The sequence below is a fragment of the Sturnus vulgaris genome, chromosome 3 (assembly GCF_052056855.1).
Source record: "Sturnus vulgaris isolate bStuVul1 chromosome 3, bStuVul1.hap1, whole genome shotgun sequence".
In the NCBI taxonomy this organism is placed as follows: Eukaryota; Metazoa; Chordata; class Aves; order Passeriformes; family Sturnidae; genus Sturnus; species Sturnus vulgaris.
In genome coordinates this window covers 53749224-53774373 of record NC_142245.1, presented here as the reverse complement: position 1 = coordinate 53774373, position 25150 = coordinate 53749224, and the positions used below count along the sequence as shown (strand labels likewise).

Below are 25150 nucleotides of genomic sequence, written 5' to 3'. Positions count from 1 at the left end.
GCTACAAGATTTTCTGTGTTACCTGTGATGAATTTAGTAGCTTGAGTCAGCCCTACGGCAAGGCACTTCGTCATTTCTTCTTCTTTCCCTCCTGTTCTTCCTGTCTCAATCCCTTTGATAAAGCTATGATAGGAAACAGGAGAGCAGCTCTCTGTGAACTTGTGCACAGAAATCTCTCAAGCCTTTCTCCTCGTAACCAGGGAGTGAAAATGACAGATATAGATGCTCCCAGTGTGGCTGAGGATTAAAAAAAAAAAAAAAAAAATCCTTAATGCTGTTTATCGCGCGGCATTGTTTGGCTGAGGGAGGATAGCAGCTGGATCCAAATTCCTTCTCACCACTTCTTCCTGTTGGCAGGTGGCCTTCCGCACAGGCTGGGCTTGCAAACTCTCACTCGGGTCTTACTTATTCGAATGCCCGCTGTTGTTTTTCATTCAGGTGACAGCGGCTTGGGTTTTGTGCAAGATTTTGAGACTTGAAAAGTTTCAGAGGGAAAACGGGAGCTTTGTTTGAACTCGCCTGTGTGTTCCCTCCTCCGCATGTACTAGCCCAAAGGTTGTAGTTAATGAATGAAAGCAGGCTTCCTGCAGAAAGCCCGTTAGCCCCTGTCTGTGCCTTTGTTGACACGGTGCTCACAGGTGCGCGCTGCCCGTGGGTGCCCTCGCTCTGAGCAGTACGGGCTGTGTGTACCTTTCTGCTCCCTTCAGACAGGTGCCTGGTCCTACACATGCACTGCGTCTGAATTAAGTTTCCTCATCTGCTCTGGCTAGTTGAGTGCTGGTTGAGAATTGCGTTTGGCAGAAGCAGTAGGAAGAGAAGCAGCAATTAAAAAGAGGTTTGGAAAATCAAGACGGGGAGAGGAGGGAATGGAAAGGTCTTCATTGAACTGAGATTTACGAGTATACTCTTCCTTTAATTTTTGGTTTAATTTTTTTCAGTCACTTCAGTAAGATTTTGGGATTCGTGACAAACTGGTTATATAATTCAAAAATCTGCAAAAGGTTGAGCACAAAAATGTTTGATGAATCTTGACTCATTTGCATAAAAAATCAGTGGATTTTCCTAGGGTGTGCTTTGAAAACGTAAAGCTTGCTAACTGGTTGATGCTACTATATGTGTCATTTACCTCAGCTTTCTAGGAATCGAAATGCCTGGCTACACAGTAATATCTTTTGGCTAATATTGCCCTCATTTGCCCCCATTTTTAGGCGTATCATGTTTTAGTGTAGTGATAGTATTTTAGGGTAGCTTTCATTTACAGTATTTGTGCAAAAGCTCAACATTATCACCTTTCCAGAAAGACTCTGCAGACCTTCAGAACATTTCCAGAAAGGGTTGCCGTTTTCTAAGAAAAAGTGTTGGCAAGTTGCCTGCCAGTTTCCTGATGCTTGGCACTGAGGCCAAGGCAGAGGGATGAAATCCAAACTGGCATGTGGCAGGGTGTGTAGGTACCTCCTTGTGTGCTGTGACAGAGATGTCGCGTTGGGGACAAACTTAATTTAGGTGCTGACCCTGCAGTGAAATCATACCCCGTGGATGCCTGGGTCTGTATGCCTACACCCTGTTGCCTTCAGTGACTAAGTGCAGGCTCCAAGTTCTGCTGGCACAGCTTGAATTGAGGAATGATGACCGCAGTAGCTAAAGCCTTGTTTTTCCAGAAGAGCCTTCACTTAGTCAATGGCCACCTTTAAAATCTTGAAAGTCACCCTGCACAGTGGCTAACCAGATATTAATCTGTTTAGTTAAAATAATTAGGTGTTGTGAGAAAGGGATACTGCACATTCATCAAAAGTCAGAGTATTTAGTGCTGCATCTTGTAATATTTCCATAGGCAAACCTCTCCCTCCTCCAGCGAAGCGTGTTGGTGTTTCAATGTGCAACTAGTTCCCAGTGGGCACAGGACTGTAATTACCATACCTGGGAGGCAAAAACGGAGACTGAATCTGACACAGGAATATCGGGGCTTCATTCTGAAATCTGCTTAAAGATTAAATGCAATTCTTTTCTCTTCCATCTCTCCCACCTGTTAAATCTATGACTGTACATTCTGTACAGCTGCTGTACAGAGCGGAGGGTCATGTACAGAGTTGTTGAGGGTCATGAATTGGTATTTATAGTCTTGTATCATTTTTACACAAAGTACTTTCAGTGCTTTAATACTCTGGAGAGCAAAGAGGTGCTCTGGGATAGAAGGAAAAGAAAAAAATTAGAAAGCTCACCTTGCCATGGCCCACCATTTTGATGGCACTATTTTGTTTGAAGAGTGACTGTATGGAGCAGGCAGTGCTGCTCATTCATTAGTGAAATGATAAACACAAGTCAATATACGTTTTTGGAGTGAGCTGGCTATATGTTGTAAAAATACTCTGAAATATGAGGCAAAGTAGTGATTTGACATTTTCAGGGGACATTATATATTTTGTTTGTTTTAGTTCAAAATAATCTATTATAATCATAAATACTTGATCTCTCAAGGGGATCTTTGTGTTTCCATAAAGTCCAGTTGAAATCAGTGAACCAGTTCCCAGATGCTTGAAAACTGCAGTTTTGGTCAGCTTGTGTGAGCAATAGCTTATATATTTCATTGTTTTGGGTTTTGTTCCTTCGGACATTGTGGAAGAAATAAAGGCTAGCCATCACTTCATTTAGGCATTACTCTTCTGTAGGGAAAAATAAGGAGTTATAAACATTTCTCATATATATAGTGATCAGAGTAACAAAAGTGAAGAAAAATAATACAGTGAAACAATACAAGAAAAATACAGTGTCAAGAAAAGTTGGCACAGTGAAAAAAGTTGCTTCATTTTTGTGAATATAATTTTTTAAATCCACTTGATCCAGTGAATGAAGAGCCTTCCATCTTTTTGATGTTGCTGCATACAGTAATATGAGTGAACAGAGTCAGATACACATCAGCTTTTCCTGTGTGTTCTGTGCCTGATAACCTTGGTCCTGGGACCTTCAGTCATCAGCTCAGTCCTTCCTACAAGTGGCCAGTGACTTCCAAAAGATTGTTGGAGATCCAGGACTAGGTTGTCAGTAAGTTCATAGATTTATATATGTTACCCTGGCATCAAACAGTTAATTGGAATGAAATCCACATGTTTGTTGGCTCATGGGGAAGAAGAGAGAAGGAATATACTGCAGGTGAAGGCTGTGTACTGCAGCAGACAGGAAGGTTTATGTCAGTAGTCTGGCACCAACTCCTGTAAATTGTGGCAAAGTCTTTTCTTGGTCTCCTGTCTTGTTTCCTGTATCTCCATGGAACAGTGGATTCTCTTAGTGATTTTTGCTCTTGGCAATATTTCTCTTTAGTGCCACAAAGTGAGCATTTTTCCTGCAGGACCTCAAACAGCTCAACAAGTGGTGAGCTGCCAGTGACTTAGCCCAGCATCCCTTTCCATCTGCTTGCAGCCACCAGCACTCCCTACCAGCCACCTCTTCTCAGACAAAAATCCAGGCATGAATCCCGAGAGAGGAGTGGGTGATGGACACAGTTATCCTGGATAAAGAGGTCCTGTTCTCCGAGGAGACAGTGAGGGAAGAAGTTTCCTTCTAACCCAAGTTACATTTTTTCTGAGTCACGTCCTGGCCTTTTGCACATCCTGGCTTGGAAACTTGCTGTAAAGGAGGCAAGAAAGAGACACCACACACTGACATCCCCAGGAGCCTTGATAATGTCAGGACACCTGACAGTACAGCAGCACTTCAAAAGTGGCGCTGTCATGAAGGATTTACATGGTACTGCAATAGCTAATAACACAAGGGCAGTACAAGGTATTATTCGAGATTGCTGAGGAGTTTGCCAAGTGTCTGTAGTTTCATGGCATGACTTTGTCCCTTTGCAGACAGGCCTTTAGCATTGAGAGTTTTCCAAAAACTCATCCAGCCTTTCTCAAGTTTAATTGCCAGTTGCTATCCTGCTAGTTAAAAATAATAACCGCTGAGTTAAAAAATTAAATTCCTTACCAGGTAGTCATTTTTTTTTCACAAACTTACTCCAAGATCCTCAAGGATGGACTCTCTTTTCTTCTTGTACACTTATTTATCCTTTTGTATTGTGAAGTAAATGTTTGGGAATTGCTCTGTGTGCTGCTAGGGACCACCTTTGTTCAAGGGCAGAGGAGATACAAAGTCAGTCCATGAGGTCATGACATCTTCTCACCCTTGCCTGGGAAGTAGGATAACAGTCTGCAGTGTGAAACTCCTTTCTCTCATTCAAGGAATTCTATTTTTTTTTTATACAAAGGCCAGCCAAATATCCTAATCTGGAAGTCTGCAATTTGGGAATGAAAAAGGGGTTATTACAACTAAGAAACAGAAAACTCATTAAACCCCCTTTCACTAATATGCGGAAAAAGTGATAGTGACCAAATTTTCTCAGTCTAACCAAATCATGGAGCATCACATTGACTAAAGAAAACAGGAGCTTTTTGAGGCTGCTTTGCTGTTAGCTCTCCATCCTCCATAAAGCTCAGAGCCATGCACTGATGAAATACAGCCTGTCCTTAGAAGCGAGGTGGTGATTTTCCACCCTCTTGACTCTTGACTCAGGTCTCATGCAAGCAGAAGCTTGCCGCTGGTTACAGAGGGAGCAAGGCTGCAAATCAGGTGGTCAGTTGCTCTTTTTAGTTTATCATTTTATACCTTGACTGCTATTAAATTAGATATCACGGTGGTATCAGATCCAAGATCACCTAGAAGGGAATAACTGACTCAATGAGATATAAAGTAGTAAAATTATGCAAATGAGCAAAAGGAGTATTAGTTTAACTACTAGGAAAAAATCATTATGATGAAACTCTTTTCTCTTGATGGAAACTGGAGGAGCTGATTAGTTTGAGCTACTCAAAAGTGAACTGGACAAAATACTGAAAAATATACTATATAGATTTTTCTTACTTAGATACAATATGATCTAATAGGCTTTGGTTGGTCCTTTCATTTTTGATCTATTTTCTGGAATTCTAAGATCACTTTTTAAAAACGGTCATTTTCTTGCCTATCTCAGTGCAAACCTTCTTTGTGAATTTTTTTGTCAGTTTTACCATAGAGGGAGGCATTTGCGATAATCCTGCATGGTGGTATTTTGAGGACTCCAAACAGGTTTCTCATGGCCATATCTTGCCATTGCTCCACTGTAAAATTCTCAGAATACTTGATGAGAGTTTTGCATTGAATTGTAAGGTATTTATATCCAGCTGCTCTTTAGAGGCCCAAGTCATATCCATGCTCTATTCCCATGGTGGCCTTCTTCCAGTTCTTTAAAGATACAGTTTGGCTTTACAGGAAATAATAGTCATGCCTACCACACTGTAACTAAAATATTCAGACACATGAATCTTTCTCTTGAATTCCTATAAAAATGTCATTTGTAACTTTATTTTGTTTGTTCTGGTTTGTCTATAGTATAAACAAGAGTTTATTAAAACATTAGCTCTAAGTTACAGTTCTTTTTTAGATTGCCAGGTCTTACAAAAAATATTACTGAAACTGCAGGGCAAAACCACATATTAACAGAAAAATGAATAATGAGTCTGTTTTCATATGGATTTTTTTAAAAGTACAGCTTGTAGTTGAACTAAATGTACTATTTCCTCCACTTCAGTCAGGAAGCCCTCATAGGCTTTTGACAGTGCCGCCAAAAAATTAATGCTTCAGCTGTTTAACAGATATCAAAAGCCAGTTTGACAATTGTAATCTCTTCCAGGAATTCCCTTTCCCATTTTCTCTCCCTATAAAAACAGATAACAAGATGCTTATATAGTAGAAATGGAAAGTCAGTGCTATTTTACGAAGCGTTGTGCATTCCTTCCAGCCTTAGGAGATGAGGCATGACATCTCCACGACAGGGTAGGAAACGCAGGCACTCTGTTGTGTAAGTAGCATTTGCTTCAAGGATTAGCTGCTTGCCAAGATAGCACAGATTTAAATGTTTCCTAAGCCATTTCTGAGTTTTTACGTAACATGGCAGTGACAGGAGAGCTGTGGAGATGGCTGGGTAGGGACTCAAAGCAGCGACCAAGGAAAGACAAAACCAAAGGAAGCAGAGAAATATGCTGCATGTGCCAACATCAGCTGACACAGCAGAACTGAAGGCAAGGGAAAGCAGCACCAGCCAGGCTTCTCTTGAATTTCTGTCCTCACTTTTAACATGCAACAAGATGAGACAAACTGAAAGGAGACGCCTCTTGAACTTTTGTTCTGAGGCATCTCAAAAAGGCACTGAAACACGGACTCAAAGGTCAGAAGTGTTCCCTTTTCTGAAACAAATTCCCAGGACAGCTGTTAATACTACTCTGTCTTTTAGGGCTAATCTATAATAGTATTCAGCGATATTATTAAGAAATATATAGTATTACTGTCGCTGTGGTGAGGAATGGTTTGTTCCTCTCTAATGACAGACAGGAGATTCTGTGTTAGGAGGAGTGAAATAACTAAAGGGGCTGCCAATAAAAAAGCCACGGTGTTTGCAGAGGATGCCCTTGCGTTCAGCAAATGCCAATTAGAGAAATGTCACTTTGTGTGTACAATGGGTTATTACTGCACAAACAGTTGTACAATTATGCGCTGGGCCCAGAAGGGCAAGTTACCTTCACCTCACAGCCATTATTTTAGAGCAAACACAAATAACAGTCACACAAACATCAGGCGCTGTGGCAGTAAAGTAATGGCTCTCTGAAAATGCAGGCTAAAGAAAAAAAGAGTCCATGTTACAAGCCTTGGCATTGTGAAGATAATTTTTACCACGTCTGCACTATGTGGATTAGAAACATCATCTTTATACAATGGAGAAGCACACACTTCCTTCCACCACTTGAAATACAGCTTATATAGTTATGTTGTTCTCATGCTTGGAAATATGAAGAGACTACACAGAATATACATTTCTTTCTCTGATACTGAAATATTTGTAATCCACATGCCCTTGTAAATGAGTTTCTGCATTTCCTTCTGTTGTGCTACCAATGGTCTGGTGTCACCATCATCTGATGCACTCTGCTCTCAGCTCTTATGTGGCTCTGACTGACTTTAATAAATGGAATAAAGGGCAGTTCTGCAAATGACCTTGTGCAAGACATGTCCTTGGGTGCTTATTACTTGTACTTCTTTGTAGGTGTTCTACTTGGTACTTTATTTTGCATATTTTGCCTGAAGCTTCATTGCATTCAAATCTAAGTAGGCAGAATGAGCTGAGGATGCTGTGGCCGTCCCAGGTGCACACAGGATAGCTGTGCTGTATGTATTTGTAAGTTTTGCTCTAAGGCTATCAGGTTTGGCTTCTTTTCTAATGTGGTTGCCATCTGTGCTTGTTCTGGCTTCTCTCTGGGTCATAAGGAAGAACACAGTTCAGCAGGGATTGTGTTACCATCAGTGGCCTGAACCTTTGTGCTCGCTTGACCTCATACCTCTAGGAAGCTCAGCTGGCAAACATAGCACAGACCTTTGTGGCAACACCCTCTGGGAGCGTGGGCAGCCACTAAGGTTATCCTGCTTCCATATATGCCGAGGTATTTTCATTGACATGCTCTTTTCACAGGTTTGAAATCACTGAGTGTGTGGCTTTAAAGCACCAGCTTTCCCTAAAGCGAAAGCACCGCGCTCACCCGAGGACCTGCTCGAGCCCAGCATGTGCTGGGGCAGGACGGGGTGGCAGAAGTTAAATGGAGAGCGTTAGTTTGAAAAATGCTATGAGGTCACCATCCTTTTAAATTGGTTTACACAGATGGCTGTCTGGTTTGTTGCTTTGTCCTTGCTTAATAGTAACTGTTTATGGAAAAACGAATTGCTTTGCAGAAGGAGGTCCAAAAGCTCATGCTGTTGTTTCCCTCGCTGGAGATCTTCGTGTTTTTATGGGCATACAAAGATTTGGCCTGAAATGGAGATTAATTAGGAAGCATAGTGAATAATTAACTGTTTGACTTATTCCTAAGCTCTGTAGTCACCGGGTTAGAAATTATTTCCCAAACTGCAGGAGATAAGAGAAGGTTATTCCTGATTTCACAATGTCCATATTGTTAGGGCTTTGTGCTGTGTGTACTGTGACATCAGCTGATACCTACGCAAGCTGGGTCCAGCTTCTCATCCAAACCACTTCCTGGGGTTTTCTTGGGTAATGGCAGTGATTCAGAAGACACCACAGTGCCTCAGAAAGCCATTTTTTACACATTGCACCCAGACTGTGTGACCATGGAGAAATTAAGTTCGTAGGAGAGAGTTTTGTTCTTAAAAATACCCACCTATTTTTGTTTGTTTGTTTTTTTCAGATTTAGATGTACATTGCTTGGCTTGTGTCCTACTGACCTGTTCACAAACTCACTTTCTGTTTTGTGGAAGATGTAGGAATATGATGTACACATATGCATGAGGCAGAAGCCTGAGGCCAGTCTCCAGGCAGAGATACTGACTTAGCATCCAAAATTGTTCCTACCTGAAAGATAATTTCTAAAAAAACCCAATCAAGTAATAGATAGGATTAAATTTTTTAAAAACAAATCAAATTTAAATAATGGTGCTCTGCACTTTTGCAGGACTGTCTACCTAAGAAGCTGAGAGTGAGTTAGGAACATTGATGAAACCTCTATTCTGTGAGGTGGGTATGTGTTTTTTATTGTGATTTTGAAAAAAGCATAAAAAATTCAAACCATTTGCTGGAGTCCAGCAACAGAACTATTTAAGAGCTGGTAATAGAGTCCATAAATTTTCTGCATGGCATATGTTCCAATCAACAATTACAAATAAGGTCTTTTGCCCTTCTCTGAAGGAAGTGATGAGTTTTTGCATTCTGTTAGTGTTTCAAGTGGCTCTTTTGATTTTTGATTTCTGACTAATGGAATAAGTGACTCTCATAGATACTTTTGCTCCTCTGCTCTTGCAGTGGCCTTAGATCAAAGTTTGGGGAGATAACAGTCTGTAATAGGGGAGCCAGTGGATATCAAACACATCCACTGGATCCAGGCCAAACATAATCTGGGGCTCAGAAATGTTCTGTACGTTTCATTACTTTTTCGTTTCTTAGCATTCCGTCATGGTCAGATGCACCAGCAATCTTTTAATAAATCCCCTTTCATATTCAGACTTGCAGCTCGGGTTTGCAGGCCCATGAGGGCTGGATTATTTGAATAAGTCTGAGAAGTGAAACTGAACATTTGTAGGTGCAGCAATTACAGACAGCCAATCTAGTGAATCTTGTAATTTTGATAACCTTTGTTATTACAAGATGCTGCATGCAAAATCATCAGCTCTCCTTGCCCTCTGTGTGAGCAGCTTGGATGTGGACCCCCAATGCTTCCTTGTACCAAGGCTGGTTGCCCACCCCCATTCCTGGGGAGCTTGTCTTGAGCAGTGACCTGGAGAATCTCTCTCTTGGGTTCTTAGTTATTTGCACCACTTTCCCTTTTGGCATCATGAAGTAAACCTCGTTGAATGGAATTCTGCCTCCTGCTTCATGGCATTGGGATTCTGGATTTGCTGTGGCAAGAAATAAGTCGGGATTGGAATTTTCTTTAAACCGATGTTCATTTTTAAAGGCCTATTTTGGAATAAATTACTCTGACAGTAAGTACCAAAATAGGTATCGATAAAATATGAATTTATGCATGCCAGCATTTATCTCTTTTGTATCTATTCACAAATGCGTACCAAAAATTGACTCTAGCTCCATATGGCTCCCAATCTCTTCCCTCCCCCAGCTGTCAGCTTCTCCTCACCTGGATGAATAAAAGGGAGCAGAGTGCTGGGCCATGAACTGAAGGTGGGCGTAGCAGAAAAGTTACATTGAATATGTTTTCTCTGGGACATAACTGTGGCTCCTCAAGTGCCCCTCAATTTGGAAAATGCATTAAAAAGGTGATGCAGTTTGGTGCCAATCTTAGTTTCACACTCTGAAAAAGGAATGAAAATATTCAGAGGGTGAGTTATTTCTGTGCTGGTTTGCTTTCTGGGCAGCAGTGGTTGTGTAAAAGCTGTTATTGTTTTAGGAGCTTTTCAGTACACATTATGGCTATCAATTAAAATAATTCATTTTTTAATCTGAAATTTTCACTTGACTGAAGTAGAGATGTCACTCCTGCTCAACGGGGCTGTAAGGAAGCTGAGATATCTCCACTCCAAGACCTTCCATTTTCTGAGCATAAGCACCATTTATTTTGCTCAGTTCTGAAGTGTTAAAATTCAAAATCTATAGTGAGATTTGTAATACACAGTTCGATTGAAATGATGCAAATCCATTGCCGTAGTGTAAAATGATGTGAGGTCTTTGGGAGGGAAAACCCCCATTTCTTCTGCCCTAGTGTGTCTGGAGGTGAAAGGTGCAGGTTTCCCATGCACGTGGGATGGATGGTGGGGTGGCACAGCTCGCTGCCTCACTGCCCACGCTGCACTGCTGGGAAACCTGCACTGCTCACGTCGGCGTTTTGGTGTCAGCCAACTCCTCAAAGCCTCCAAAATGGGAAAGTTATGATCCAGTTCTAAGTGTTGTTGCCATTAAATAATGATCCCAAAGTTACAGGGTTACCCCAGCTGCTGGTGCTGGGTGGGCAGGAACCCAAGTGGATTTCTTCTGTTGCTGAGGTTTTTCGTAAGGGAGCTGAAATGATCACAGCTCATGTGGAGTTTTTTTCCAAGACTGCTTTCTGCCACTACATTTAGAAACCAAACATGAGCTTTCTGTCCTGTTAGAACATTAACTTTTGTTGTCAAATCCAGAGCAGTTAGATCAAGTTTTAAAGATATCTAAAGCAATAAAAAGACAAAGAAAGAGTTAAGGAGGAACAGAAGACAAAAGTGGTTGAAAGAAAATGTAGATGGCAGAAGGTTCTGAAATACTTTACCTCTCCTCTAACTGGGACAAAACCTGGACAACTCTTAAGCAGTAAGACATCTTACTTCAGAACGTTTTAAAGGTTGCTTCAGTTTTATTTTGCATATTTTTATGTAATGAAGGTATTCCAACTCATCTTGTATGTCTTGCTAAATTGTAATTCTCTGAGTAGCACAATACTGTCAAACTTTTAGTATTGAAGTATCTTGTTGTATCACAAGGCCTATTATTTTCATTTATCTTCATTTAAACCATGGACAAAATTTCTATATTTTATTGAACTTTTAATTTCTATCAAATCAGTAGGTTTTTCTTTCAGGAAACCCCAGTATGAAAAGCTTGGATGAGATAGATTTTTCTTTTTACAATTTTTACTATTCAGTTTCCCTTTTTAAAATAAGTAAAATGTGCCTTCTTTAATTGTCTATGGGCTCCCCAAATCCCTAGAGTTACATATTTATGAAAGCATAAGATTTCAGCACAGATAGGAGTGACTTTCCATTTCTGTGAGAATGTTTACAGTTGAATGGTCTCAGGAATAAAACTGAAGCTTTTTTACGTGTGTGTTTTGTGAATGTAAAGCTTGCACACACGCTCTGAGCTGTGAACCAAAAGCTTCAGATTGAGCCAGCAGAGAGGAAGGAATTTGTCTGCTATACAGCAAAAGGAAGTATTTGCTGTGTTATTGAAGCACATGGCCTTTTGCCATCTTTGATAAAGTATTTAAGGGTTGTGCACCCAAAGTCTGCTGCCCTCTTGACCCATCATTCATCACTGGCTGTAGATGAGGTAGATGAGATGCAGCTCCATAGGAGAGCCATTGTTTCAGCCCTGCACAGTTCCTCAGAGGACGGAAGCTGCAGACAAAGCAGCTCCCTGTGATTCACCACGCTGCTCAGCCTCCTGGTGTTTTTTTCTTTTACCTGTACCTTTTCAGGTCTTGCTCTGTGCTGGCCAAGGTGGACAGGCAGCCACAGGACGAAGCTGTGGGATTGATCTGCTTTCCACTCAGCTTCACTGGGTGCAGATGAGATGAGCGTCTGGGGCTTTTTTCTGTATTGAAAAGGAAAAGCAGATACAATTATCACAGCATTTGCCTTGGCAATGCATTCAAATTTATTCCCCTTTTGACTATTCAACACTGTTGATAGATGATGCTTAAAACGTGGAATTGCCCATAATTTTTCTAGCACACTGTGAATTGCCCAGTCTTTTTTTCCCCTTCTCTGTAAGCAGTTCTGGTTACAGAGATGCCAGCATCCCCAGTAAGTATGCTAAGAATGTAGAGTTATACTTTGTACTGCTAAATTAACAGACAGGAATAGTCACACCAAACCAGATTCAGCTCCCAGATGGGAAAGCGTCTCCTCTAGCCCAAATTTTAATGACTTTTTTTACATGGGAAATTTTCAGCAATGTAGCATACTGTGTGATTTAAAACAAATGCTATCATCTCTCTCTGTTAGTGATAGGTAACTTGTAGAAAATACAGCTTTCTTTGTAATGACCATCTAGGGCTTGGAAATGTCTGGACATTTAGGTAGGCTAAATAAGTAGGTTAACTTTTATTATCTTAAACTATTTAAATTTAAAATAATAATTTTTAGTTTAGCAAATTTTTTTTTTGAGCATTAGTTTGAAGGATCTGATTCTTACTTGATTTGTTGTATATGCAATCCTTTTAGCTTTTACATTCCTGTAAGTGAGAGGGGAATGAGTCCTAGGTGGCATAATAACAATATCAGAAGAGTTAACTTGGATTGTTGTAGGATGTGGTGCAAAATATTCTCAGACATTTCTGCCTCCAGAGTAGGAAGGGTCTGTTCATGAGATGATAAAATCCATGGTCTTTGGCAGTTTGCCTGTGCCAGCTGGAATATTGTAGGAGATTTTGCCCCCCTGCAAATTTTAACAATGACTGTGTTATAATGAAGTGATTCAGAAGTTTTATGATTTGTTTAAAAGAAAAGGTCTTCCACTTCTTGTGAAGGCTTTACCCGAGACACTGCAGTACGAAGCCTGACTTGTCCTTGGAGCTCCTTTATGTTTCTGCCATGAAGTGAAGTGAGATGTGCAAATGCTGGAAGGAAATGTTAAAAGAGGTATACATGGGCATTTGGACAGTAATATATAGCTCTCTGTAGTTGTACCAGACACTTTAAATACCTCCCAGTCACTGCAGCTGCTCAGCCACTGAGGAGATACTTTAGATGTCATTACTTTGTGCTGTTCTCCAGTTCATGGTATTTCTAATTTTGAGTGCACTGTATTACCCTGTTTATAAATCTTTTAAGTGTGCACATTAAAAAAGTAATTAAATTGTCATTATAATTTATAGTATGCCTGAAGTCAATCACCTAATTAAATGGAAAAAGCAGAGAGGTAGTAGGTTCATAAGCATTTATTAAGTACTACAGTATTAATTATGCAGGACTTTTGAACCAAGCAAAAGAGGAAGGACTGGAAACACCAATCTAAAAAGGTTTTCCATTGCTGGCCTTCTCAATTTAATAATGTGAGATACCCCCCAACCCTCAGTTGGCAGGACAACACTAATGCTTTCTTTTTGTTAATTTTTAATGAAATTATGATGGTTTTTTTTATGACAACCACTTGCAGCATTTTCCTGTAATATTTTTGAAAGCATAATTTGTCGGCATGCAAGGACCTATAAATACATGAGTAGAATTGAAGATGCATTTAGAGTTTTGGTTTGGGGTGGATTGTGCAGGAGCAGACTCTTGGTCGTCACTCCTCGGCATCTCAGGTGGGGACTGGAGCCTGGTCCCAGTGGCTTGGGGGCCACTGGGGGTAGGGGCTGAGCCCAAAAGGGAGTGGCACTAGGAGAGGGCAGGGATATGGAAGGACAGCGTGGACATGACAAGGTTTGCACTTTATTTGCAACCGTGCTCTCACCTCCAGCTACAAATCCATGTCACTTGTCTGACAGTGGAGGGCATGAAATGCTGGCTCACCCTGTGGGACTGGGGTCAGGAAGAGGCTCTGTAAGGTGGCAAACTGTGGGCTGGAGCCTAAGAAATGGAAGTGCATTATATTAGTGAGCTTGTGAAACAGGGCTGTCTCATTGTATCTGGTTTGTACTTTGCTGAATCAGATGAACTGCCTGGAGCAGGCAGATGAACTAGATGGAGCAGAAGCCCTAAAGTTAGGATTTCTTCTCTTTTGGTAGTTTAAAAATTATTTTTTAAAAATTAAAACTCTAGTAAGACACACACTGAAATAAACTTGCCTGCATCCCGTGTTGTTTCCAGGATTTTCATTTCATCTTCAGTGACCTTTCCACCTGAACATTAGTCATTGAAACCTCTCTTTTAGTTAGCAGGAGGGGTCTAATCCATCAGCCCAGGCCCTGAGCCCTGGCTGCACTGAAGCAGACTGCAGGCTTTAGGGGAGAGAGAATTGAGCAGGCAGAGGCAGCTGCTGTGAGCATTGCAGTGGTCCATGATCTCCTGTCGATCCATTGGCCTGCAGTGAACAAAGCCCAGCTGGTTCTTGGGAATACCAACACAGGCAAACCAGTTACAAACCAGGACAAGCCTCACTAAAGGGTTTGACAGAATCCACAGTATGCTTTGCAACTCAATTGGATATTGATGCAAGAACTTGTAGCAACAAAAGCTGGTTCACTAGAGATAGGACCTTTAAAAGACCTTTAGATTATAGGTCTTTAATAGAAAAGATGACCAGAAAACCCACTACTGTATAAACAGACAGGAAGTAGTCAGAGGCTTACCTACTTGCCCTGTCATTATCAATTTGATTTAACACATTTGGAACCTAACTGCACAGGTATCAGTTTATCTTGCAGTATATTAAATAGGAAGCCATTAGCAAGACCTAATCACAACATAAGGGCAGTGGCTGAAAGTTGGACCTGACTTATCTGAAAACTGAAGAACCAGGTCAATAGCTCTTTTTCTGAAAGAAATTGAGATTATGTGATTGGAATATAAATCCCTGCTGAAGACCATTTCTTTTCATAGGCTGAACTGAATTGACAGCAAAAATGACCCAAAAAAAGGCTAGACTGAACTGCCAAGAAAATGTATTTTGTATAGGTATTACATGTTTTATACAAGAAACATTGAGTCTGTTTGGCCATAAGCACTGCAGGATTGTGTACCATCTTCTTCAGTACAAGGATGAAGAGGATTGTACACTGAGGCCAGGTCCAGCAGCTGAGGCTGCAGCATTCCTTTTCCTTGTCCCACATACCCACTGAGATACAGGCTTGCATGTCTTGCTGGACAGAGACCTGTGGCTACTGCTCTTAACCTTAATGTAATTAATGTTTCAAACAGATATAACTGGGATTCCCTTTGCAACAAAGACAGTATTTTACCTTATATGGAGAAAATTAAATTATTGACAGCTCTTCATCTCAGAACTCATAATAACCCTATAATGAGCACAGTCATTATGCTTCAGGTTAGCACTGCAGCAGTGTTATATAAGGAATGTAACTTGACAGTTTTCTGGGGGAAATAATTATATATATGCTATATATCATTCAAATATATATATATCTGTGTCTCAAAGGTAGTGGGCTAACCAAGGTCTCAGATGACATAATACAAGTTGGTTATAAAATTCATTTTATGGTCAATAAGCCCGTCTTCTGAGCTGCATGTTGGAAAACATAATGCTTGTCTGTTTGTATCAGATTTTACAGCTCTCTCTCTGATATAGAAATTGCTCGTGCCATGTTATTGTAATCTGTTTTCAGCTTCTCATGCTGGCACTAGGCAAAGGCAGTCCCAGCAGTGGTGTCCTCTCTTTGTTAAAGCAGTGAAAAACTAGGAAATCCAAACCTTTCATGTATTGATTCTGAAAACAAGTTGGATGAGTCTTACATTTCAGCCCTTTGAAGTAGCAGTGGAGCAGAGCCATTCAGATACGCTCTGCCCATCTTTGTGTCTAAACAGAGGAAAATAAGTCTCCTCTTCATGTGTCTTTAGCACTTTAGGCATGTATTTTCACTGGGAAAATGGATTTGTTTTGTGTTACAGGCAAATAATTGATTTTAAGTCTCAGATATCAGGATACAATGATACGCCAAATGAATGCTGTATTTTAAATCCACAGTTGTGGAAATTGCATTTTGTCAGATATCAAAACCAGCACAGGTGTTCTGTCACAGATGGAGAACTTGACCACCCCAGTGTGTCTTTATGGACTGCTCAGACATCACTCAGAGGGATCTGTGTTAGGCATTGGCAGAGTTGGGACAGGTGGATGTGTGGTGGACATGCCTTGCACACACAGTGTGTTACTCCAGGCAGCTCAGCCAAAGACTCTCTCTGGAAGCATGAGGAGGCCACCAGCTTCTGTGCTCCTGGACCTCCTCTATGTGTCACATATATCAGGTGAAGGGTGTTACTTAAAAATCAAAGTATAAGGGCCGTGATTGCAGACCAGGCATATCAGAAGTAGCTTTAAGTTCCTGCTACTGGAATTTAGTGTGGCCTAAACAGCCTCCAGATGTTCTGTGTAAATGTTCAGGTAATATTGGTGCTGATGTGGCTTCATTCTGAGCAACCCCTAATGGAGGTGACATAAGTTTATACAGGGGAGTAACACTCTTGGTTTGTGTTTGGATGGAAGTTCTCTGGAATTACAGGGCACATCCTGAAGAAGAGTGGTATTAAATTCCAGCTATTTAATTAATGTGAGTATTGATCTTCTCTGCAGGATTTTCTTGAGGTATCTCTTGGGAGAAAAATATTAAATTTGAAAGAACAAATACCACTAGAAAGCAGGGAGTTGTGCAGTGACATATTTTTATCCTGAAGCCTCATAAATTAAATTCCTAACTAGACTTGGTGCAAATATTTAAAATCCTCTTCAGTCTACAAAATCAAAGAGCCAAAGGGCAGCCTCAATTCACAGGATTCTTCAGGAAGACGGAAAACCCCAAAGTCAAGCTGAAAGTGTGTTTGAGAGAAGAAATCTAGGTACATTGGGTCTGGAGAGAGCCTAAGTGAGAGCTTTAGGTGCACTTATGTATCTGCAAGGGCCAGAATGAACAGGGCAAGATATTTTCACTTGTTGCTGGAGAGAAACTGGGAGGGAAATACTGTGGTTAAACTACAGTAGGGAGTACTTTGCTCTAGACTGTTCGATATTGGAAAGGGGTTACTAGTATGCAACATTTAGGTCAGTGGAGCAAACTGCCATGGGAGGGTGTGGAGTCGGTCACAGCTAGACTAGATGAGTGACTATTATGGGTGACCTAGGATGACCCATAAAGAGGTGGCTTCCATCCCAAATGTTTGTGATTTTTTGTTCTCTTCAGATTCAGCTCTTGTCAGACTGACTTGTTCTTCCAGTTGGTATATGAATTTTTACTGCCCCATTGTCAAAAAAGCCCTCTGCACTAAGGACAGCATGTAAGATAAATATATGACCAATATTGCATTGCAGAGGTAAAGGGCCAAATAATTATTACATAAATTCAATTGTGTGTTCGTGTTTTTGCATAATCTCTGAAAATAGGTGTTAAAATAAAATCTTATACATATTTAGGCTATACTTAAAACATTTTGTTTTCTTCCTTAGAATTAGACTTTTTTTTTTTCCCTTAGGAATGTCTCCGTATTTTAAAGATAGGAAATGTATACAATTTTAAAGAATGATCTCACATGGGAAGTGAGGTACAATCTATGTCCCCATGACCACATGAGCTGCATCTCTCCTGCTGCAAATGTCTGTCGTGATGCAGATTCCCAGGGGAGGGTTTAGAGGACCTACAGATCAGTAAGCTTGTTCATGTGTGTGTTCATATGTGTGTGCCTACCCTGAAGTAACAGCGTGGTAGTCTTACTCAACAGTGACTGTAGTCAGTGGAATTTTTAATTGAAGACATGTTTCCTCCATGCCAGGTTATGTTTTCTTTCATGATGCTACATTGTTCAAAAGCAGGCTCTATTGTTGAGTAATTAAAATTGGTGCATGGGAAAAGATTCCCTTTCTTCCACAGAAGCAACATGATGTATAGCTAGTGACGCCTGGCAGGGAAGAGCATTTCTCTTTGGTCTCAATCCAGGTTCCATTGACTTTTACGATATTTGGATCAAGTTTTCTAATCATGTTGCTGTGATGATCTGCAAACCCACTGAGGAGTTCATTGCTCATTGCCAGGACTAGTTGTAATGAAATGGTATGAAAAGCATTGGAACATAGGTGCCAAAACTTACATCTGCAGTTTGAGTTAAGAATTTCTTTGACTTGTCAGAATTAAAGAAATGGAGTACCCCAGCAAAGTTAATTCTGACTCCATTTACTTATCCTCTTTTAATCACATTTGAAACTGCTGTAGGATTGGTGTATTAGTAAGCAATCCTTAGAGAAATTATGAGCAATGCTTTACCTGTCCTAAGGTCATGCAAGGTTCATCAGGCTCTGCCTGGCACCCCTTCCTGGGATCTCATTATTCTGCTTGTCTCCCATGAAGGAGTCCTGACAGAAAAGAAACACCTTCTTTTCTTTTAGTGCTTGCTCTTCTATCATGAAAGCAATTTTTGGTGGTCACAAAGGTTCTAGAACAGTGCAATAATGGTTTGGGACATAATTGACTAAATTTTAATATATCTGTTGTAACTGCCTGAATCAGAATTGATGGTATTAATTTCTGGAAATACTCGAGTGGGAATTTGAATAATTCTTTGGAGATGTAAAATTCAGTAGGTATCTGTTTTGTCTTTTTTTTTTCTTTTCCTACCTTATCACTTTTCTTAACCATTCGTTGTATCTGAATTTCTGAGTGATCACTATGGTTTGTTGTGTCTTTTATTCTTCATGAGAAGCCTTTATTCTTCATGAGAAGCCTTTAGCTTGATTTCTTATGTTTCTTAGTAGTGGCATAATGTTTTCTGGTAGAAACATTTTTATGGGCGTTATGTCTTGATTCTTTTATCCAAAAGCATTTTTAAGTCCCGTGGACTTTTCTTGTCTCCTTTCCTAGGGCAGTTTTTTCTTGGTTGGAGCTTCTGCAGTCAGAGCGGCCTCTCACCATTTTTCTGGTTTTACTAATTTTTGAGCAGAAGCCCTAACATAAAACCAAACCTTGAGGGTTTAAGGGTACAAGTCTTGGTGATATTGCCACCTTATACTCCTTAGTTTTTTGCTTGCAGCTGCACCAAAGCTCAGCTGAATGCAGCAGAGAAGGCAAAGGTAGCCTGCAAACCTGTTTTTCCATTTCTCTGTTTCCTGGGGCAACCAGGCCTTGAAGATACCATATGTTAATATGAAACATCCTCAGAAACCAGGTTTAGCTAATCTCTGCCAGTCTCTAAGTCAGCCAGTTTCTTTCCGCCATTTTAGTGTTATGGTATCTGTTTGAGCTAGCACCTAGCTTTTGGAGCACAGGCATCAAATTTAGTGGAGGTTCTACTCAGCTACATTATCATTCGTGTTTCAAAGGTCATAATCTTTTTCTTAAAATATATTGCTTTTTAATGAGTTTTCTGGGCATAGTAAAAAAAGGCAATTTAGAGAGCGATTGGTTTAGTACACTATTTGGAATCTGTACTTTATTCTTTCTTGTCTTGACTGTCACAGTAGGGTATTCAAGGCGGGTACTTTGTCTACAATAACATTCATGAGTTCTGAAAGTTCAGGATAAAACCTGTGTGTCTGCTCTGAAGAAATGAGTCTTCTGTCAAGTACCATATCATAGATAATTTTTATTTAGGAGTCTAAGTTCAGTAGTGTGTCTAGTAAGCTTATTTCTTCAGCTATTACTTTAGTGATGCAGCAAGTTAAACTTTCCATCTTGCCTTTTCTATAACTCTTCATCTCTGCTTAAGATCTCAGACAGTGGACAGGAATTGCAAGGGAGTGCACAGGTTAAAGGTGACCCTCTGCCCATGGATCATCACTGCTTACAGCCTGGACGTTACTACCCCACCACCCTACTTGTCGAAGAGCTGGGGAAGCGCTCTGCTTCTTACTCCAGGCAAAGCCATCTGGGTTGGCTTTGGCTGAAGGTCAATGGAGGGCACACTCTGAATGAGGTAGAAATGTGAGCCTTCAGCCAGCATGGAACAAATAGGGACAGAAGGACCTTCAGCTTCCATAGCTAGAGGAAGACGTGCTGTCAGAACTCTTAGCCAACAACATTTTCCTTTACATGAGACGTGCCGGGATAGCTTGGATAGCTACAAGCTTTTATATCATGTTTTCCTACATGATGGTGAGGAGAAATTCTTGAAACGCTTATGGAAAAGTATACCAGAACCTGTCTTGTAACTGTCCTTGCAGGAGCTTTCCACTGGCCTCCAAAATCTAGCCTTTTATCTGAGATTATTCTCCAGGCTGTTGATTACATTTTTCAGAGCTGCAGTGTTCTCAGTGATGATTGCGTCAGGACTATCAGTTGTTATTTCCAGGTCCTCAATTTTCTTTTCAACCTCCTGCTGTTTTAATCCCAAACCTTCAAGCTTCCTGTCTATGGAAACCATAGTAGCCTGGAGTAAGTCCAGCCTTCCAGAAATAGGTACCGTATGTTTTATAAAAAAAATTAGATAATACTGGGTTTCCAGTGACTGCAGCTGTAGACATTGTCAAACAAAAGGCAGGTAAGCAGGTAAGCTCTTTTAACAGGCTGAAAACTGTGTATGAGTATGTTGCCAGATCTTTTGCTGGTCCTAATTTCTTCAAAGGCATATTAAAGTCACTTATGAAAATCACAGACAGCAATCATAAAATCTTAAATCACTTAAATGATTGCGACCGGTAGGTCATGCCATATAGCACACCTGGAAAATAACTTTTCACACAGCTCCTGAAAGCTTTCTAATAATCTTATTTTTTAAATACATCTTAAATCAGTTGTTTTCATCGCTTTGGTGAATTTGGTTGTTTTCTTAAACTGCCCACACAGTACCAGGCATTTGGTTTGGCATAATTTTCCCCCATGTCTCTGTACATCATGGTCCACCCTTCTCCATCTTGGCAGAAGGCTGTGCCTGCAGCAGGGAGCAGCACCAAGCCCACTGTGCTTCTCCCTCCCCGTGGCTCTGGGGAAGGGTGCTTAGCACAGGCTCAGGCTCACTGGTGTGGGCAGGACCAGGTGGGTGAGCCTTCTACAGAACGGGGGTGGAGCAAGAGCTGGGGTCAGTCATGGCAGTGCTGGAAACTTCTTTTGCTTGTGGAAATACCATAACCTTTCTGATAAGGGCATGTGCGGTGAGACATTTTATCTCTGCATTTCTGCAAAAGTGCATGAGGAGGTAAGATTCCCAGCAGGGACAGAAGCCAGTACTGAAGCCTATACAAAGGCTTCTTACTCCAGTCAATGAAGAACATGCCTGTTTTAGAGATTTTTGCCATCTCTGCTGTCTTGGCCAAAGGTGTAAAGAGGCATGATCCTTGACTTGATCTCTAACGCACAGGAAATCTCTCACTGTGGATATACTTAGAACAAACCTTTACTTCTACTGAAACACTTCTAGTGTGTTGGATGAGGGAAGATGGACCTCAGGAAAAAGCTGTGCCAGCAAATAACATAATTTTGCTGGTACGAATGAAGGCTGTGCTGGGAACACTGTGAGTACAGTGTGCTCGGACAGCTGCACCAGCAGAGCTATCCTATTCGGGATACAGCCTTGTCTTCTGTTCCAGTTTGTCATGCATGATTTATCTTTCTGTCACCTCTTCAGAACCCTAGGCACCTCTCGGCATAAAAAGAAATTAAAACACAATACAGATGAGTCTGCTCTGTATTGGAGTCTTGACCTTTAATATATCAGGTTTTCATATTGCAGCTTTTCCGGCAAATAGGCTGTTCTACAAGAACAGAGGTGCTTTAGTGATCTGCAGAGGTCCTACCTTAGCCATGCTTCAGTTTTATTTGCTTCCATTTACCAGCTCTTAAGCTGCCTGAAATGCCTTTGAGAGGAGATAAGGTTTTCAAATTGCCTGCGAGATCATAACCATGAACTCCAGCAGTCCAGCAAGGCAAAAAAATTATCATTAAAAATCAGAGAAAACAGCCTGGCAACCTGAGTGTTAGAAGGATTGCTTAATGTTTTGTCCTGTTTTACCAGTTTAGTTTTTATCAGCCTTTGGGGTTTATGTTTTTCCCCTTGGTGCTCTCATTATATTTTCCTTCCCTTATTAAAGAAAGTGTTTGCGCCTTACTCTGTGTCTGCATTCCTCCTGAGAAGACTGGTAGATTGCTCCAAGAGCAGCTTTGCAGTCATACCCCTTAAATCAATAAACCATCTTAGTTAGTTGCTGAGTATACCAGATCTGAATTTTAAAGATTCACAGTTACACTTAAAATATCTGATGTAAATTTTAAGAGGCATCTGAAGAATTGCTGTACATTGCAGTCATAAAGATTTGCCAGTGTTACCTTTTGACCAGATCACTGTTTGATTGGGTTTCAGTCTCATGTTTTTCTCTGCAACTATTCATGGTGTTGGTGTTCGTTTTTTTTCTCCAAGAGACAGACAACTCTGTCTTTAGAGAAACAAAACAACTGTGTCAACAGATGGGAGAGAAAATACTGTGTCTGAAATAGTGCTAGGAATAAACCATGTTAAAAATAGGTAGTCTTGCCACAACTGTTTCTTTGGCCAATGTGGAAATCCTTCTTTCCCATACTTGCATGTTATCAAAACTATACTAAAATCCTGCTAGAAAAGCTGACAAATAAAACTACAAAAACATTGCTACAACAATAACTACCTTTTTCCTGCCTAATTGTAATGGTCATAATAGTAAAGGAGAAAGACTAAGAAAGCTGTGCTACCATGGGAGAGCTCTGAACACTGCCAGGGACTGACCCCTAGCCAGCAGCAACTAAAACACAGCTCTTTCACTTGTGGCTATAGATTTTATTGATGTGACCTTCCTTTCCCCTCCCAACAGTACTAGCACACCACCAGAGGGTTGTCAGAATTTTGCCCTTTCTTAGAAGTGTTTCTGCATTCCTAGGCTTGGAGAAAAATAATTTTCCTGTCCCATGAAATACCTGGGGAAAACCCACAGCAGTTCAGCTAACAAACTGGGGTTTTTTAATAAGAAAACTCTTTTCCTCTCCAAAAGTGGAAAGCAAACTGAACTACTCTTAAATGTGTCTGTTACCAGCAGCATTACAGCTGCAAATTAGACTTTGCATTTCTGCTTTCCATCTGTTGTCTCACTTATTTTTGCTGTTTGTCTCCTTGCTTTCAGTTGTCTCTTCTGTGTCTCAGTTTATCCAATTTTTGTGGCTGACCAGCCAGTTCAGCATTATCACTGTCCTAATGGCTGTAAAGAGAACAGAGAAGCCCTTCGCTAAATGAGTTTTTTTTCCACAATGCCTCTGTGCTTTCTTTGGTCCATTTTTGTTCAGGCTCGGTGCTCCATGTTGTGTCATCTGGGAAGAGAGAAGATGTTTGCATAATGTGTATTTTTCTGGAGTTGTTTAATTTCTGAAAACATTTATACAGTTGGCAGCACCTTTGGGGCAGGGACAGATTGCAATCTCAAGCACAGAACATGTCAGTGTGTTGACAGCAGCTGGAGGAGCGGAAGAACAGGTAGAGCCTGGCCCTCAGCACATTCCCCACAGCCTTTTTCCATGGGGACTCGCTTGGGAGCTTGGCAGAAAGCAGCCTCGGGCAGCAGAGCATAATTTAGGGCAGCCCTATGGTATTTGTAATTGATTCTGATATCTGCAAGGTAGATAAGGCTCCTTCATCTGGGGAGGAGGGCAGAGGCAGCCAAATGGTGCAGCCTGCTTCTGGGCATAAATTCCCCATGACTGGTTCCAGCCCTGCTCTTTGCAACAGGCTTTTCCTTTCCCACTGCAGTCTGCAGTCGAGGAATGCTCCTGGGGATCTGTGCTTGGCTGAAAGTCCTCTCTATTAGATTAATGTTGCTTGCGAAGACTGAAGGAAATTTAAAGGAAAATAATAGGTTTCAGATGATGTTAGAGGCTGCCCTGTTACTTCAGTCCATCAAGGAAAGAGCCACATTCCTTATCAAAGTAGTGTGTTTATTATCCCCGTGCTTTCGTTGTTGCCACATGAGGAAAAAGGTAAATGAAGAGTCGAAATGCCCATTATTTTTCACTTTTATTCCAGTAGATAAGAAAAGCTCCAAATTCACAATATATGTACAGAATTTCCTATGATAGCTTCTTACCTCATTTTTTTTGTGTTGAGTCCTGCCTCTGTGGTCCCTGCAATCCATGGGTAGTATGTATATGTATATATATATATATATATATATATATATATATATATATATATATATATATGTCTCTGTCCACTCCAAGGCTATATCCCATGGCCTTTTTAAAATTTGTTTTTGCTTAACTGATCTATGGATGAGTTAAAAAGACTAGTACTTTACATGCATGAGTGGCAATTTAACAGCTGAATTCTACCTTCTTCCAGCCTGATGAGCTCCAAAGGAAATCAAGGGAAGTTTTATGCAATATCTTCACTCTGTGAAAAACTGATACTCAAAAAGATGCACACTGCCTATTCACTTTTGACTTGAGCACATGCTTTGCTTTGCTGAATTGACTTTACTGATTAGAGATGGAATTAAGTGACTGCTTAAATGACTTGTTTAGCTGTGAATGAGGTTGCATAATTTCTCTGCTGGAGCTTTCCTCCCAAATCTGTGAGAGTGGGCTCAGGCCACAGTGACAGAGAGGTGATGCAGTTGTAACGGGCAGGATAAGTAACTTAACACTTATGCCTTTTGTATTGTAAAATTACATTTTGCTTTTTCATTACTACCAGTTTCAAATTATGGTTGTGAGTTGTGGTCAAGTGAATATGGTTTCATGGGGCAAGTATAGCAAAATATTTTTGCTTCAGCTATAGGAATATATAGCTAAGAGCTCTTGTGCAGCTGTGTCCAAGCTAACTGCTGTTGCACTGCCTTGTTTTTCAGACTCTTTCATTCTTGTGTTGGACACGAAAATCATTAGAAAACATTCACTGGCAGCATTTAATAGCATATATTTAGACCATGAAATAAAGAAGCCAGACATTGGTGATGCACCATAAGCTATTAGTAATTTGTTTAACTCCACTCTTCCACACATGCAAGAGAATAAAATAGAAGTTATTCAAATAAAATTGATTTTTTAAAAAAATCCTTCACATTTATGATTGTGAATGTTTTTTTTCTTTAAAACACCACCTATTTTTCTTTTTCTGGGGGTCAATGGTGATCGCAAAATGCGAAAAATTGCAAGCAAAACTAAGGAGAAGTTCAAGTTAGCTGTGGAGCCAAAAGTGTGATTCAGTAGCTGAAAATATCTCTGCACTTCATGCATCAAACTCAAACACTGTGCTT

The 25150-nt window shown here is 40.6% G+C and overlaps 1 protein-coding gene across 3 annotated transcripts in view; it reads left to right on the top strand.

Annotated features, from left to right (window-relative positions):
• The window catches only part of HIVEP2 (HIVEP zinc finger 2), a 136431-nt gene that overhangs the window by 52878 nt on the left and 58403 nt on the right, over positions 1–25150 (top strand). Inside the window, exon 3 of one of the 3 annotated variants that reach the window (XM_088161661.1) lies at positions 8532–8593. The exons of the other annotated variants lie outside the window; for them this stretch is intronic. The gene's annotated coding sequence lies outside the window, so the exon portion shown is untranslated. The remainder of the gene's footprint in view (positions 1–8531; positions 8594–25150) is intronic. 3 annotated transcript variants of the gene reach the window in all.